The sequence below is a fragment of the Saccopteryx bilineata genome, chromosome 3 (genome assembly GCF_036850765.1).
Source record: "Saccopteryx bilineata isolate mSacBil1 chromosome 3, mSacBil1_pri_phased_curated, whole genome shotgun sequence".
Taxonomy (NCBI): Eukaryota; Metazoa; Chordata; class Mammalia; order Chiroptera; family Emballonuridae; genus Saccopteryx; species Saccopteryx bilineata.
The window spans coordinates 265,675,656-265,688,383 of record NC_089492.1 but is presented as its reverse complement, the minus strand read 5'-3'; the positions used below and the strand labels follow the sequence as shown (position 1 = coordinate 265,688,383).

General features: G+C 38.1%; 1 protein-coding gene across 1 annotated transcript in view; it reads left to right on the top strand.

Annotated features, from left to right (window-relative positions):
- The window catches only part of AGO3 (argonaute RISC catalytic component 3), a 136,032-nt gene that overhangs the window by 19,645 nt on the left and 103,659 nt on the right, over positions 1-12,728 (top strand). The gene's annotated exons all lie outside the window — the stretch shown is intronic.

Genomic DNA, 12,728 nt, shown 5'->3' with positions numbered 1-12,728 from the left:
CCAAATACTCTATATGTGTATGTGTTTATGACTGTGATTTAGGTAATACAGGGAATATGAAAGGAAATAAGGAGGTTTAAAGAAAGATTTATGGACAAAATATTTAGAAAACAATGATACAACATTTTGGTTTGTAGTATCAAATACTCCAGGCTTTTCTTATTCAGTAGGTATTATTAAGAGCCTTCATTTAAGACATAGGGGAGTGTACCTGAAACTTACCTAATGTTGTAAATTAATGTTACCTTAATTTGTTAAAAAAAAAAGACAAAGCTGGTTCTTTCTGTTAAGAAATTTGTAACTTAATGGAGATAAGACGCATAAGACATATGAAGTGAATGAGCACTAAGAAACTTTATGATAATATGTAAAAAAATATGAATTATTATAATTGACATATAATGCAAAGTTTCTTGGAGGCTAGGAAGGACATTGTGGAGTATTACATGTGGAAAGTATCTTAAGAGGTCAGCTAATCTGATACCCTTTTTTATAGCTGAAATCCAGAAAGGTTAAGAAGCTTACTCAAGAACACTCATTTCTAGTAGCAAAGTGAGACCAGAACTCCAGAATCCTAATTTAATAGTCATTCAGAAATATTTATAAAGGAAGAGGAAACAATTGAGTTAATCTAAAACAGTTTGTAGAATTGTGGATAGCTGTAGTAGAAAGAACACTTTTTAATGAGGCAGCAATATTGATGGGTGAATGGATAAAGAAGAATATATGTAATGGAATACTACTCAGACATGAAAAACAATAAAATCTTACCATTTGTGACAGTTTATATGAACCATGAGGGAATTTTGTTAAGTGAAATAAGTCAATCATAAATAAGACAAATGGCATATGATTTCACTTACATAAGGAATCTAAAATGAACATAAATTACTATATATAACTAGTCAAAGTTGGTGGGCTTCTGAAATTAGTTTCTACACTTTGACAACTGGAATTCTGGAAGTTAGAAGGAACTAGATAGAACTTTACAATTCCATTTCAATATTAGCTAAACAGCTATGGGCCAAAATGCAGCAGTATTTAAATCAACATGTGAGGTTTCTCCTTTCCGTATGCCACATGCTCAAATATTTGACTCTATTGCATTAATCATAATAGCAGACTGATGTATTGTAGCCAAACAGGTTTCCACTTTAGTCAGAGGAATTTTCTTGGACAAAAATATCTAGAAATGGTCCTGACCAGTTGGCTCAGTGGATAGAGCACCAGCCTGGCGGGTGAATGTCTCAGGTTCGCTTCCCTGTCAGGGCACACAAGAGAAGCAACCATCTACTTTTCTTCCCCCCTCTCCTCCTTTTCTCTCTCTTCCCCCAGGCACTGAGGATAGTTCAGTTGGTTCGAGAGAGTCAGCCCTAGTTGCTAAGTTAGCTTGGTTGATTCGAGCATCAGCCCCAGACAGGGTGGCTGGGTGGATCCTGGTCAGGTCACAGTCAGGAGTCTGTCTCACTGTGTCCCTTCCTCTCACTTAAAAAAACAAAAAATCTAGGAAATGCTTGTGAATCTTTTTGTGAGTTAACTTTTCTACTTTAGACTTTCTGTCTGTTGGTTTTCTTTTCCTTTCTTCACCCCTTTGGATTGTGTGTGTATATGTTTTCCTATTTAGTGATTTTGATTGAAAATGATTATTTGGTAAAAGAGCATGTAAGCAGATTTCAAATGTTTCTAGTTTTGTTTTTTTTAAAAAAACAAGTGAATGGTCTCAATAACTAAAAATAAAATATTTTTAGAAATATTATAGCCTGACCTGTGGTGGCGCAGTGGATAAAGTATTGACCTGGAACATTGAGGTAACTGGTTTAAAACCTGGGCTTGCCTGGTCAAGGCACATATGGGAGTTGATGCTTCATGCTCCTCTCCCCTTCTCTCTCCTTCTCTCCTTTCCCTCTGAAATGAATAAATTATTTATTTATTTTTCTGAAGTTGGAAACAGGGAGGCAGTCAGACTCCCGCATGCGCCTGACCGGGATCCACCGGCATGCCCACCAGGGGGCGATGCTCTGCCCATCTGGGGCATCACTCTGCTGCAATCAGAGCCATCTTGGCGCGAGGCAGAGGCCACAGAGCCATCCCAAGGGCCCAAGCCAACTTTGCTTCATTGGAGCCTCGGCTGCGGGAAGAGAGAGAGAGGAAGGAGAGGGGGAGGGGTGGAGAAGCAGATGGGCGCTTCTCCTGTGTGCCCTGGCCGGGAATCGACTGGGGACTCCTGCACGCCAGGCCGACGCTCTACCACTGAGCCAACCAGCCAGGGCCTGAAATGAATAAATTTTTAAGAAATAAAAATAAAAAGAGGAAAGACTGTTCCTTTAAAAAAGAAAAAAGAAAAATATGACATAGGCACTGGCCAGGTGTCTCAGTGTATAGAGCAAAATCATGGGTTTGATCCCCTCTCAGGGCACATATGAGAAGAACCCATATGAATGCACAACTAAATGGAACAACTAAGTGGAGCAGTGAGTTGACTCTCTCAAATCAATGGGAAAAAATTTTTTAAAAAAATATAATGACCTAGAGCCCTGGTTGGCAAACTGCGGCTTGCGAGCCACATGCAGCTCTTTGGCTCCCTGAGTTTGGCTCTTCCACAAAATACCACATGCGAGTGCTACCTCGGTAAGGAATGTACCTACCTATATAGTTTAAGTTTAAAAAATTTGGCTCTAAAAAGAAATTTCAATCGTTGTACTGTTGATATTTGGCTCTGTTGACTAATGAGTTTGCTGACCACTGATAAAGTTCTGTAACTTGAGATTTTATGGAAGTTTGTCCAGCGACTAAATATATGTGGAGATAAGCCTTGAGTAGACTATTAGATACTTATTCAAAATGATGAATAATGAAATGCATGGGAAAAATTGTATCTACAACATGATTGTAACTAAAATCTATTTTAGATACAGATAAAGATATGAAAGAATCTTAAAATAGTTTCTAGAGAATGTTAAATTTTGGGGGGGGGTTCAATTTTCTTTTTTTCTTTTTTTTTTTTTTTTCTGAAGCTGGAAATGGAGAGAGACAGTCAGACAGACCCCTGCATACGCCCGACCAGGGGATCCACCCGGCACGCCCACCAGGGGCGATGCTCTGCCCACCAGGGGGTGATGCTGTGCCCCTCCGGGGTGTCGCTCTGTTGCGACCAGAGCCACTCTAGCGCCTAGGGCAGAGGCCAAGGAGCCATCCCCAGCGCCTGGGCCATCTTTGCTCCAATGGAGCCTCGGCTGCGGGGGGGGGGGCAGAGAGGAAGGAGAGGGGGAGAGGTAGAGAAGCAAATGGGTACTTCTCCTGTGTGCCCTGGCCGGGAATCGAACCCAGGATTTCTGCACGCCAGGCCAACACTACCACTGAGCCAACCGGCCAGGGCCCAGTTTTCTCTTATAAAGTAAACGTTAATAGTCATTGCACTATTATAATTAGTTACCATTATATTATAATTAATGACATGATGCCAAATATTTGTATTGTATATGAATGTAATGTAATTCTGATGATTGAATTTTAGAAGGAAAAAATAAATATATTGATACCATTTTAGCTTTTAAATGGAAATCTCAAATCAGTGTTTGAAGGAATTCCTTTTCTGCTGTTATTAGAAATATCATTGGCATAGTGTTATAATTTGGTAGCATGCCAAGAGAGGGACATACTTTTTAAAAATAACTACTTTATTGATGTAAAATTCATACACCATACAATTCACTCATGTAAAGTGTACAATTCAGTGGTTTTTAGAATGATCACAGTGGTGGTATACAATCATTACCACTATCTAATTTTAACACCATTTTGTCCTCCAAAAAAGAAATCCCATATTTATTTAAAAAGCTTTTTTTGTTTATTGATTTTATTTTATCTTTTTTTTTTTTGACAGAGACAGAGTGAGAGTCAGAGATAGGGACAGACAGACAGGAAGGGAGAGAGATGAGAAGAAGCATCAGTTCTTTGTTGCAGCTCCTTAGTTGTTCATTGATTGCTTTTTCATATGTGCCTTGACTGGGGCGCTGCAGCAGAGCGAATGACCCCTTGCTCAAGCCAGCGACCTTTGTGCTCAAGCCAGCAACCATGGAGTCATGTCTATGATCCCACGCTCAAGCCAGCAACCTCTCGTTTAAGCTGGTGAGCCCGTGCTCAAGCCAATGACCTTGGGTTTTAAACCTGGGTCCTCTGGGTCCCAGTCCAACACTCTATTCATTGCGTCACCGCCTGGTCAGGCAAGCTATTTTATTTTTAAAAATGTCTTATTTATTGATTTCAGCAAGAGAGTAAGGGGGAGAGAGAGAGACAGGAACATTGAGCTATTCCTGTATGAGCCCTGTTTGGATATCGAACCAGCAACCCCAGCACTTCCAGACAGTGCTCCAACCAACTAAGCTATCTAGCCAGGACATATTTATTGATTTTAGAGAGACAAGAAGGGGGAAAGAGACAGACAGACAGGAACATCAATCTGTTCCTGCATGTGCCCTAACCAGGGATCAAACCGACAACAACTGTGCTTCAAGACAAAGCTTGAACCAACCGAGCTATTTGGCCAAACAAATCCCATACTCATTAGCAGTCACTACCCATTCATTGCCTCCCTTCACACAGCTCCTGTCAAACACTAATCTATTCTCTGTCTCTGTAGATATGCCTTTTCTAGATATTTCATTTAAATGGAATTAAGCAATATGTGGCCTTTTATGTGACTGACTTTTTTCACTTTACACGTTTTCATGGTTCATCCAAGTTGTGATGTGTTACTGTTCCATTCCTTTCCATTACTGAATAATATTTCATTGTATGGATATTTTATCAATTTACCAGTTGATGAACATGTGGCTTGTTTGTACTTCTTGGCTCTTAATGAGTAATGCTGCTATGAATATTTGTATACAGGATTTTGTGTGGACATGTGTTTTCATTTCTCTTGGGTGTTTACTTCAGAGTCAAATCATATAATAATTGTGTTTACGCTTTTGAGGAACTGCTAGACTTTTTCAAAGTGGCTGCATCATTTTACATTCCTGCTAACAGTGTTTGTTGATTCCAATTTCTGCACATTTGCTATCTGTCTTATTTTTTATAACCATCTTAGTGGCTTTTAAGTAGTAATCTCATTGTCATTTTGGTTTTCATTTTCTAATGGCTGATGATGTTGAATCTCTCATGTACATACTGGCCATTTGTATTTTTGGAAAAATGTCTATTCAGATCCTTTGCCCATTTTTAAATAGAATCTTTTGTCTTTTCATTGAGTTTTTGCAGTTCTTTTATACCCTCTAGTTAAAAGTCCCTTATGTGACCTTAAAAAAAAAAAAGATTATATTGATTCATTTTAGAAAGGAGAAAGAGAAAGGGGGAGGAGCAGGAAGCATCAACTTTCATATATGCCTTGACCAAGTATGCCCAGGGTTTTGAACCACTGACCAGGTCAATGCTTTACTGCGCCAACATGGCTGTGACCTTTTGATTGATAGTGATCATTGATAATGATTTGCAAAAAATTTTCCCTTTCTGTATGCTGCCTTTTTACTTTATGATGTCTTTTGAAGCACAACCATTTTTAATTTTGAAGAAATCCAATTAATTTTTTCTTTTGCCAATTATTCTTTTGGTGTCATACCTAGAGAGACACATTTCTGATTAAAATGAGTTAGAAGATGTACCCGAGAGAACACTACTGGTGAAAAATCACAGTGTAGTGTTTAGCTATCTTAGGAGAACTGTACCATACAAAATATCTTAATTTATTATATGTCAGTTTATTTGCCTTGTCAGTTAATCACTTGGAAGATTGGAAAGCTAATCGATAGTGATTATTTCACATCTCGAAATTCTTTTAAAGTAGTACCTATGTATATTTAAACATCCGAGTCTAATGTGTAGGGTTTATTCCTAACATCTATCCGTTAGTGGGGATTTAAATTATAATAAATAATAGCAGCTGTATAATATTCCATTGTATAGATGTGCCTTAATTTGTCTGCTTTTGGTCTGCTCCAGTTTTTACCTTACATTAAGTTAAACTTATTTAAGCCAGTTATCTCAATCTACTATGTGGTCATACCAAAATAGAATGCTGTTTGTACTAGATTTAAAGATATATGGACCCTCACTGGAATTTTAATTCTAAATCCTACAGTAACTTTTAAAACTTAAAGATTAATTTTTTGATGAGTATACAACATAATTGTCCAAATAATGTGGAGATGTTTTCTCTAAATCCATGTACTCTGATTAACCAATGTCACCCTGTTAAATTTAATTGTCTAAAAAATTTTTAATTTTTGGATATTCCCTATGTTTTCAATTAACTATTTAAGTTATTGTGCCCTGTTTTGTGTCAGGCACTGTGCTATATTCTGGAGGTAACAAGATAAATAAGACATGATCTCTAATAAAGATTTAATGGTCTATATGAGGTAAATTCTGAGAGATATGCATTATGTGCTAAGCATAATGAGAATTTTATTAACTAGTGTCATCCCAATAAATTTAATTTTTAGATTCCTGCTTTTGGTTAGGGAGGAAGATGGGGTATATATGTGACTTGGTATCTGAGTTGAATAGCTGCCCATTGGGTTAGGGGAAAAAATCCATATAGAGTGAACACGAGCAAAAGTAAGACAGGTTTATGTAACAGAAGTAGGTCAGTATAAATAGAGTAACAAGAATCTGAAAAGTTAGCTAGGTACATTATGAAGGATCTCAAATTCATGCTAAGGCTTATGAATTCAGTAATGGTAGAGAGCCATTGGTGACTTTTGAGAAAATAAGGAACATATACATACTGCTCACAAAAATTAGGGGATATTTCAAAATGAATATGAAGTGATAAAATATCCCCTAGTTTTTGTGAGCAATATATTTAAAAGCATAACTAGTGACCATTTGAAGAATGAATAAGAAAAGAGAAAGACAAGTCCTGGAGAACATTTGGAAGGCTGTTGCAGTAGTCTGAATCAATTGGTCTTCAAACTTCTTCTTCTTATTATTATTATTATCCAGTGAGAGGAAGGGAAGCAGAGAGATAAGACTCCTGCATGCACCCCAACCAGGATCCACTCGCAAGCCCACTAGGGGGCAGTGCTCTGCCCATCTGGGGCCATTGCTCTGTTGGCTCAGCAACCAAGCTCTTAGTGCCTGAGGTGGAGGCCTTGGAGGCACCCTCAGCACCCGGGGCCAATTCCCTCCAATCGAGGCATGGCTACAGGAGGAGAAGAGAGAGAGAGAAAAAAAAGTGAGAGGGGGAGGGATGTAGAAGCAGATGGTCACGTCTTCTGTGTGCCCTGACCGGGAATTGAACCTGGGACATTCACACGCCAGGCTGATGCTCTACCATTGAACCACCCAGCCAGGGCAAGGTCTTCAAACTTTTGATCACATGTCCCCAAACATAAAATATATTTGACCATATACTTGATAGATAAATATATACACATACATGTTTTGTTTTGTTAAGTGAGAAGAGGGGGGATAGACTCCCACATGAATCCTGACCAGATCCACCAGGCAACCCCAGCCCCATCTGGAGATGATGCTCAAATCAACTGACTATATTTAGCATTTGAGGCTGATATGCTCTGACCAATGGAGCCATCCTCAGCCAACACTCGGACCAAGCGAGCCACTGGCTATGAGAGGGGAAAGAGAGGAGAGAAACAGATGGTTGTTTCTTATGTATGCCTTGACCAGGGATCAAACCCAGGATATCTGCGTACCAGGCTGATGCTCTATCCACTGACCCAACTGGCCAGGGCCATTACAATTCATGGGGTTTTTTTTGTTTTTTGTTTTTTGTCTTTTTCTGAAGCTGGAAACGGGGAGAGACAGTCAGACAGACTCCCGCATGCGCCCGACCGGGATCCACCCAGCACGCCCACCAGGGTGCGACGCTCTGCCCACCAGGGGGCGATGCTCTGCCCCTCCGGGGCGTCGCTCTGTTGCCACCAGAGCCACTCTAGCGCCTGGGGAAGAGGCCAAGGAGCCATCCCCAGCGCCCGGGCCATCTTTGCTCCAATGGAGCCTCGGCTGCCGGAGGGGAAGAGAGAGACAGAGAGGAAGGAGAGGGGGAGGGGTGGAGAAGCAGATGGGCGCTTCTCCTGTGTGCCCTGGCCGGGAATCCAACCCAGGACTTCTGTACGCCAGGCCGACGCTCTACCACTGAGCCAACCGGCCAGGGCCTACAATACATGTTTTAAAATTTTAATTTATAGACATGTAGTTATATTCTAGCATATTGCATAACTACAGAAAAATTAAAGGGAAGAAACAATATTTTGAAGTAAACAATTTAAGAACATATTTAATAAATTTGAAAATTTCAGATTAATGTAGCAAAAGCCTAACCTGAATATGTGCCACACCCTTGAACTGAAATAAATTGCAACATGCTGAAAATGAATGAATGAGTTAGAGTTCACCTTTAACTCTTGTATGTTGCAGAGCTCCCATTATTCTGTTAGAATTCCTGGTATATCATATGTTACACCTAACCATCTGACATGGACCGAGAGCATCAATGTCTATCTATATTCATTAATATTAGTAAATATATTTTTTTAATTATTGATTTTTAGAAAGACAGAGGAAGGGGGTTGGAGAAAGAGAAGCATTCAATTGTTGTTCCACTTAGTTGTGATTTGTTTACTTCCCTTATGTGCCCTGACCTGGGATTGAGCCTGCAATCTTGGTGCTGCAGAATGACACTGTAACCAACTGAACTAACCAGCCAGGACTAGTAAACCTTAATTTTAAATTGTTAGATGAAAATTAAATATAAAAACTTTTTTTCTTATACTTAAGTGTACCCGCTAGCACTTCTGGTACCTATTTTTCTAGATTAGAGGCAGTGTCTTCTAAGACTTAACTAACAGCAGTGGTGAAGGAAGGGCTGAGATAGATGATTTAGAAGGCTAAATAATTTAGGTGTGTAAGGAAAGGGAAGAGATAAGAATGGCTTCATAGTCTCTAGCTTGTGTAATGTTAATGGCTTTCACAGAAATACAGATGGTGAAAGGACCAAGTTTTTATTTTCTGTTTTTGAATATCTGGATTTTGAAGCGTGTAGGAAGCATCGAAATGGAGTTCAATAGATTGTTGGAAATAAGTGCCTACAGCTCAGGAGATTGAAGTCAGGATGGAGATTGAGATTTGAGATTTGAGACACATCAGTATAGGTGATAGTTAATAGGGAAAGTGAGTAGAGTCAAGAGGACTGAGAATAGATCTCTGGGGATACTATTGTTTCAGGTTTGCCATTGAAGACACTGAAGAGACCGGAAAGATAGGAGAACCAGGACAAACAGCAGGTGTTTTTTATTTAGAAAAGGTAAGTCAAGGATCTTGATGCTGAAGGATTGATCACAGTGGCAAATGCTGAAAGAAGCTGATTGTAAAGGCCAAAAGAGACCATGTCTATTAAGAAGTCAGTGGTGGCCACAGGGAGAAATGTTCTAGGGGAGAGTTGTTAGTGTAAACCAGACTGAGTTTAAAATTTCTCAGTCTAAAGTAATCTGTCAGTTATTTGTGAATGTTAGAAATGTTTACTTCACTAGATAAGCTGCATGGTTATATAAGATTATGAAAGAATTCACACTCATGAAATGACTATGAAGATAGATAATAGTAAAATGGTCTGGTGTACTACAGATTTTATATTATAAAGTATTAAAAATTTGACCTAAAATATAATCCATTTCTTTTCTACTCTGTATCTTTTAAACTTTATGATGCAAAAGTATTCATTGGCTACCTTCTCTTCTACTTACTACAAAGTTATGAAATAAAGTAGTGCTTAGAAGGATACAAAAAGACTGACAGCATTGTAGTTGTTTTATAAACGTCTGGGTGATTTTAGCATCTTGTTATACCTTAGTAGTCTTCCTTCTTTCTGTCTTTATTGTGACAGGTTAATTTATTGTAGCTTTGAATACTAAACAAATGTGTGTAATCACTTTGGGGGAAGTATTATTTCAGGTCTTCTCCTGTACTCTAGAATAATTCCAATTCTACCTTATGGAAACAGAGTATTAAGAGGTACCTAAAAATGAGATGCAGATGAGTCTTTATAACCTTTTAGTTACAATAAACAGAAAAATAATTTCTTCTTTTTTTACATTAAGGTTTCCCTCCCCTATGTTTATGAGTAAGGAGGTAAAGTAGAACTTACTGAAACCAGTGTTAAATTTGACTTTACTGTCTGTGACAACTGTTGGAGGAGAGTGGGATTGGGAGGGCTGGGTGAAAAGGGTGAAGGGATTAAGAAAAAAAAAGACAACAGTCAGAGGGAAAGCAGGTTAGGTGGAGGTGGAAGAGGGCAAAGTGGGGATAAATAGTGGCCAAACGAAACTTGATTTTAGATGGTGAGCACAAAGTACAGTATGCAGATGATGTGTTGTAGAGTTGTGCACTTGAAACATGTATGGTTTTATTAATTTCTCCCCAGTAAACTCAATAATAAATAAATAAAATGTACAGAAAAGAAAATGAGAGGGGAGCCTAAGGCGTACACTAGAAAAAGAAATCACTCACAAAAGAAGGTAATAATGGACTAACAGGAACAATAAACATACAAGGCATAGAAAAAACAAAATAAATAAATTTTACTTTACAGTCTGAGCATCTGAACATGATAGAATCAAAAGACTTGAAACCAGAATATAGGAAATGGTGGTTGGGGTAAAAAGATACTTGAGGTAGGCTGCAGCCCTTTGTAAGACGTAATATAACCAGGTTGGTTTCATTTTGGTAGTAGTAATTGCCAGCTAGTCTTAGGGATTTTAGAATTTTACCCTGATGTTCTAAAAATGCATTATATTATACTCTGCAAGAATTTATTCCTCTTCAGATTAAAGTTATTAGTAAAAGGAAACCACTAAAGATTGGTTAGAAGTTCTTATCCTTATTTACTCAGATTTTCTTTCCCAAATTGCTTTCTTAAGTATACTTTGAAAGTTATAATTTTATGTATTTTGGTGATTGTGGTTTTACTTCTTATTATAAGCTAAGAAGCTAGCTTAACAATGTACACAACCACAATATGGAGAATATTCACTTTATAGTTTCTGTTAATTATCAATTCTTTTTTAAAATTAATTTCTGTATTTGATGCTGCTACATTGTAATGTATCTGTTTATTGTTTGGGAAGACTTCAGTGTAAATCTTGAGGTATTTTTCTGAAATAATTATGCTTAAAATTTTATATAAAAATAACATCAGACATATTTACTACCCCCCCAGAAAAGTACTTTCACAAATATCCCATTTGGTCCTTGTAACAGCCACAGACTATTATCCCATTTTTTTTGTATTTATTGCCAGTTTATTGTTCATACTTTTTATCTTTTTTTTTTAATAAATAAATTTTTATTAATTTTAATGGGGTGACATCAATAAATCAGGGTACATATATTCAAAGAAAACATGTCCAGGTTATCCTGTCATTCAATTATGTTGCATACCCATCACCCAAAGTCAGATTGTCCTCTGTCACCTTATATCTAGTTTTCTTTGTGCCCCTCTCCCTCCCCTCCCGGTCTCCCTCCTTCCCTCCCCCCGCCCTCTGTAACTACCACACTCTTTTCCATGTCTCTTAGTCTCGTTTTTATGTCCCACCAATGTATGGAATCATGCAGTTCTTGGTTTGTTCTGATTTACTTATTTCACTCCGTATAATGTTATCAAGATCCCACCATTTTGTTGTAAATGATCCGATGTCATCATTTCTTATGGCTACCTGAATCATTACCAGCTAGAAGCAGCGGTCATTGGGACTTGGACGTGAGCTGCAAAGTATAGAATTGTGACAACAATTCCAGTGCCATGTGGACTTTTCCTGGACTCCTGCTCTTTGTGACAACTCCTAACAGACTGAACTGGGGTTGAGTTGCATTTTTCAGGGATTTGGCATGGTGATGGTGCCAACTTAGACTTGGTGAACATGTTAAGGACACCACTCTTTTATAGATTCTTGCTGTAGTGGCCAAGAGTTTGCTTAAAGGCTTTAATCACTGTAAAAAAAAAAGAATATATATATATATATCTGGATAAAGAAGATGTGGCACATACCCCATTTTTTAAAAAATTAACATTCCTTTTTTATTTAGACAATTAATTTTAACAGAGTGACATTGATTAATTAGGGTACATAGATTCAGAGAAAACATCTCCAGGTCATTTTGACATTTGATTATGTTGTATGCCCATCACCCAAAGTCAAATTGTCTTCCGTCACCTTCTATCTGGTTTTCTTTGTGCCCCACCCCTCCCCCCATCCCCTCCCTCTCCTCCCTTCCCCTCCCCCTGGTAACCACCACACTCTTGTCCATGTCCATGAGTCTCAGTTTTGTGTCCCCCTATATATGAAATCATACAGTTCTTAGTTTTTTCTGATTTACTTATTTCACTCAGTATAATGTTATCAAGGTCCATCCATGTTGTTGTAAATGATCCGATGTCGTCATTTCTTATGACTGAGTAGTATTCTATAGTGTATATGTACTACATCTTCTTTATCCAGCCTTCTGTTGAAGGGCTTTTTGGTTGTTTCCCATTTTTATTGATAAAGGAACTAACCTCAGAGAGGCCAAGTGACTTTCATAACAACTAATGGCAGAATGGGACTAAAAACTTGTATCTGTCTGTTCCCCAGAACTTTAAAATATGTATCTGTGTTACCATATACATATTTTAAAGTTTTCACAAATTGGCTTTTTTACCCATTCAAACTTTC